Source organism: Marmota flaviventris, chromosome 10, assembly GCF_047511675.1.
Source record: "Marmota flaviventris isolate mMarFla1 chromosome 10, mMarFla1.hap1, whole genome shotgun sequence".
Lineage (NCBI taxonomy): Eukaryota > Metazoa > Chordata > Mammalia > Rodentia > Sciuridae > Marmota > Marmota flaviventris.
Window position 1 is genome coordinate 64,950,589 of NC_092507.1, and position 6,000 is coordinate 64,956,588.

Genomic DNA, 6,000 nt, shown 5'->3' on the forward strand with positions numbered 1-6,000 from the left:
CTGGTAACCATGTAAAGGCTGAAATGAGGAGAAAGCTGGAACCAGGGAGGTTTGGACAAAATGTCCTGATCTGCTGAGCTTCCTTCAGGACCACTTTCTTTACGTAACTGAGGACTCTGCCCTTGGTGTAGAAGGAGGTGTGTGACAGCCCATTATTAGCAATGTTACTTTTGCCAGCCAGTCACATAAGAAATTGCTGGACAGTAGGTAAAAAAAAAGTGCTTTCTTTGGATTTGAGAGATCTTGCAGCCAGAAGATAGGGCCAACTCTAGGCAGCCCACTCTGCTTGATTTCACGTATCCTTTCTTGAAGAGAGCAAGTTTTTTGTTCTAGACACTCAGGCTCATTCTGTGTGGTGACTGTCATTAGAGAAAGGCCTTCTTACCCACCTTGGATCCTCTCTGTGTTGGATCCCATCCCTCTTGTCCCAGTGGCTCTTTGGACCTGGAATGCTGCTTAAGGGACTAGCTTCCTGGTTTCCTGTCTCTGTCTTGGATTATTGGTCAATCAGGATGGAGAAAGGAAGGATGACAAAGTGCCTGTGGGTCTTTCAGGAAGGATATTTACTCCTTCGTACAGGCTGTCTAGTGGAGTGTTTAAGAGCCTCCTCTTTGACATCAGATAGCCTGGATTTAAAATCCGGCTGTATGATGCACAGTGTGACTTAAACTCTGTGTCAGTTTCCTCACTGATAAGACAGGAACTATAATAACATCCAATCTTCAGTGTTATTGCTATGATAAAATGGGTTAATATGCATAAGAAGGAAGGGAGGGGAAGTTTTATACTACACTCAGACATTTAAACAGAAAAAACATTTTGTTTGTCAGTTTCCTCACTGTTGAACTTAATTGACTTCTTCATTTTCAGATAGTGGGATTAGGAGATTAGCTGGATAAATGCAAAGCACAAGGAGTCATTGGTTTGGGCTATAGATTCAGAGGTTGAGCTTGTTAAAGTCTTTATTCCAGGTGGACTCATCTTAGCTGAGACAAATTAGTAAGACTGGTAAGAAATGATTATTTTGTGAAGTATCATTACTTTTATTTATTCAGAAAGTATAATATTGTGCACCTCCAAGCCCCTAAACTCTGTGGTAAATCCTGTGGTCACACTGGTGAACAAGACAAAGTGGGGAGAGAGATTATAAACAAACATGTAAAAAGTAAACCAGATAAGGTTATATAGTATAAACACTTTGGAAATGATAAAACTAAATTTATGCAATATCTGGTGACTGGAAAAGGCAATTACTTTTGTTAACGGGGCCCGAGAAGGTCTCCTCACCCTGGAGCTGGGTAAAGAATGTAGCAATATGGAGGAAACATTGCAGGTACAATAAACAGCAAGCGTGAGGACCAATAGACGTAGCCCTAGTTATCTGTTTTTTCTTGTGTTAGCTTCAGCAGTGTGACTTTCAGGGAATTAGTTTCAGGGAATTAAGTTGTGGAATTTATAAGCATAGGGATTTTTCATAATACTTTCTAATTCTTACACTCTGTAAAGTTTATAGTAATATCTTCTTTTTCACTACCAATGTAATGTTGTTTTCTCCCTTCTTTTCTTAGTCAGTGTGAGAGGGGGTTTGGCAATTTTGTTGGATTTTTTCCTAAGAATCAGCTTTACATTTTATTGATTTTTAAAATTGGTTTTGTTACTGATTTATTGAGTTCTGTTTTTTTAATTGGTTCCTTCTTTCCTTCTTTTCTAGATTTTTTTTTTTGGGGGTGGGGTGGATGGGTGGGTACCAGGGATTAAACTCAGTGACACTCAACCACTGAGCCACATCCCCAATCCTTTTTTTGTATTTTATTTAGAGACAGGGTCTCACTGAATTGTTTAGCTCCTCACTATTGCTGAGGTTGGCTTTGAACTCTCGATCCTCCTGCCTCAATTTCCCGAGCTGCTGGGATTATAAGCATGCACCACTGTGCTGGGTTCTAGTTTCTTAATATAGAGACTTTGATCATTTTTGAGAATTTTCTTATTTTCTAATATAAGTATTTAGTGCTCCAAAATCCCCCCCCCCCCCGCCAAATTCTGTTTTAGTGGTATACCACAAATTGTGGTATCCTGTGTTCAATTCAAGTTTTTTGGTTGAAAGGCACACATCTGGAAATGAGGGTACTTCCTCTTTTGCTAGGCCTACATTATGCAGAATTGTGCTAATTGGAAGCTCACACTCTCCTCTCCAATCTCTTGGCAGGGAGACAAGATAAGGATCTAAATGAACTCTGTGCCATTTCCACAGAGGCTTCTTCCCTTACTGAAGGATGATCCATGAGATTGGCTTTCTCAGTTTTTCCTCTGTGTTCCTAGCCGAGTGAGGTTTGTGGAAACAACTCTGTAGGTTTGCCCACTGGCTTGTGGCTTCTGGGATTCCACATTCTTGTCATGGCTCCCACTAAGCCTCTAGCAATTTGTTAAAAATTTCAGTTGAATTCTGTGGGGAGCGTGCTATGTCATTAACATAGGCAAAACATGTTTGTGTCTTTCCAGAATTCAAAGGCTACACTGTGAATTCACAGGCTACACTAGCCGTACACTGAATATTTGTGGATCACTTACCTAGCAGTCATCAGCTGGACAATCACAGGTTCTCTTATTCTAATCTTATTTTCTGATGTCTATAACACTCAAGTCACATATCCCATTTCACACAATTATATAATCTCCTTGTTCATTAAGGAGATTAGTATTGATTGAAGGAAGCTGGATGCTATTCATCAAAACAACGGGAGAATGACCTTGAAGGCATTTCACAGGTCTTTGTCATGCCCTTCATGGGCCCAGGTCTTGAGGGCAGAAGGATTTCGAGAGACCCCAGTATGCCCCTGGGACCTGGAGCTCAGGGGTCCCTGTCTCAAGTCTCCGTTCCTAGTGTTCCAGCATGGTACTTCCTACGAGCAGGCCTAGGTGAAGCTCAGGCTGCTGCTCTGCAGGGCGAAAGTGCCCATTTGGTACTGACTCCACAGGTGCATAGAGTGTAGGTATTGTGGATGCATGACTTCCTCCACCTGGATTTCAAAGGATGCCTTGGACAGCCTCAGGGAGCAAACAGTGAACTATTGTGGGGGCAGAGCCACCTCAAAGAGTTCCCACTAGGGCGATGCCTCATGGAGCCTGGGAGAGGGATTCCCTAAAGATTCCAGACCTGTAAGTGTCACCAGCAATCAGTTTCAGCATAACAAGCACTTATGGAGGGGGGCAACCTCACAGAGGAGAGCCTTTCTCCTCTGCAATCGCTTTGGATTCCAGAAACAAGATGGATAAACATCTTATGACAAGAGTCAAAAATAAGCCTAGGTGAGAGGAACTTTCTTATCTGACCAGGACCTGCCTGGCAAATCCTGAGGAAATGGTCCATCAGACCATGCTTGGATCATCTGCTTTGGCAGCTGTGCAGTTCCTCCACTTATGAGGACTCCCAAATGCCACTGCCCTCATTCCACTTTCTATAAATCTTCAAAGGCATTGACAGTCTCTTGAAGATAGGACTAAAGACATAGATCCCCTTGTCTTCCAAGTGCAGCTGCACTGTATTAAAATTCCTTTTTTTTAAAGAAATTTATTTGTTCTCTTTTTAGTTATACATGAAAGTAGAGTGTATTTTGATATATCATGTATACATGGAGTGTAACCTCCCATGCTGTGGTTGTACATGATGTGGAGTTACATTGTTGTGTATTCATATATGAACATAGGAAAGTTATGTCTGATTCATTCTACTGTCTTTCCTATTCCCATTCCCCCACGCTTCCCTTCATTCCCCTTTGTCTAATCCAATGAACTTCTATTCTGGCTGCAGCTGCTTCCCTCTTTCCCCCATTGTGTGTTAGGATCCACATATCAAAGAGAACATTCAACTTTTGGTTTTTGGGATTGGCTTATTTCATCTAGCATGATAGTCTCTAGATCCATCCATTTACTGGCAAATGCCTTAAAGTCATTCTTCTTAAAGTTCCTTTTATGTTTTTCACTATTGTCATTGCTGTTTGAATTAGGGTGAGGGGAAGGATCTGATTTGTTGTATCCCCAGAGCCCGGTCTTTTAATACCAGCCCTGGAGAGCTGCAGGCCTGTGGCTTTATGATTGAGAGCTCAAATATGGGCTGTGCGCAGCGAAGTCATGGCAGTCTATTGTCTTAAGTCTAGTTGAGCTACCACCTGGATAATTCATAAAGATCTGAATCTTATTTCTCACAATTCTGGTGGTTGTATAGACTAAGATCAAGGCTTTGGAATTTGGTGAGGGCCTTTTTACTGCATCCTTATATAGGAGAAAGTTGTCTGGCAAGCAGGGATGAATGTTATGTTCTCACATGGCCCAAGATCAGAAGAGAAAGAATGCACTCTTGCCATTTTTTTTTCTTGCAGTACCGAGGATTGAACCTAGGGCCTCATACATGCTAGGCAACCACTCTACCACTGCACTACATTTCTAGTCTTCTTATTTTTGAGAGAAGATCTGTCTAGATTGCCTAGCCTGGTCTCAAACTTGTGATCCTCCTGCCTCAGCTTCCTGAGTCCCTGGGATTACAGTGCCTCTGGGCCTGGCTCTGTCAGTCATTTTTATAGCAGCATGAATCCATGTAGGAAGTCAGAGCCCTTATGCCTAAACACTCCCATTAGACCCCACCTTCCAACACTGTAGCATTGGGGATTAAATTTCCAATATATGAATTTTAGGGAACACACTCATACCATAGCATTTTATTGTTGGCTTCCAAAATTCATGTTTTCCTCATATGCAGAATACATTCATTTCATCTCAGTATCCCCGAAAGATCAACCTGCTCTATCAACATCTCAAAATTCTTAAGTCCTGATTATAAATCAGTTATGGGTCACACTCAAAGTATGATTCTTCCTGAGGAAAATTGCTCTCAGCTGTGTTAGGGATACCAGGGTGCCACAAGGAATCAAAGGCATGCTCTGAAGTAGGTCAGCAAGGCCAGTTTTAGTTCTGCAGAAGGGTGTGCTACAGCAGTAAGTCTGGCAAGCAAAACACATTTAGGAAGGCAGTTTGCCTGCTGTTATCCCTAAAGCAGCACTGCCCCTTACTCTGATAGGAGGATTGGCTTATTTTTAAATTGGGGATGGCAAAGTTGTAGTTATAGTTGGAAGTGGATACATGTTAAGGAGCTTAAAAATGGCTACATTTTAACCATATGGTTTCTACAGTAAACATGTTTGTGTGTTACATTATGGGTTTATCTTTGATAGAAAATAAAACATTAACTTACAGCTGGGAGACTATGAAATCAAATAAAATATGTGTTTCCAAAATATAATGGTGGACCAGACTTAGGAAAAACATTCTCATTTCAAAAGGGAGAAACAGGAAATAAGGGAGGAGAAAGGGTCCTAAGTAATGAAAAACTCAACAGGGAAGCAACATTAAATCTTAAGACTTGAATATAACCTTTTGGACTCCATGTTCCCACTTTCCAGATATGCTGGGCTGGTGGTTGGGCTTCACAATCTCAAGCAGCCCCACCCTATGGCTTTGAAGGGCATAGCCCATGCTTCAGCTCTCAATGCACAGAAGTCGCACACCTGTGGCTTACCTAAGTTGGTGACAGCTCTACATGCCTGACGGAAGAATCATTGCGCCTTTTCCCAAATCTGGTGTGCAAATTAAACAGAAGCTGAATTTTATTTCCTGGGCTTATTTTACTTTTAACAGGAAGAAAAAGTTTCCTTGAATCCTTTTGTAATTTCTCCTTTCTACTCTCTTTTTACTTCCTGTTTTTGTCCCCAAGAATCATGGATTTGCTCTCTGTCAGTGGAGATTGGTTTGCATTTTATAGATTTTTATATAAATGGAAACCTACAGTATATATTTTGATTGCCATCACTCAGGAAATTATTTCAAGATTAATCCATGTTACTGTATCAGTAGTTTATTTTTATTTTGAGTAATATTATTTATATTTTTTATTCACTCACCTATTAATGGATACTTGGGTTGCTTTACATTTTGGCCATATACAAATAA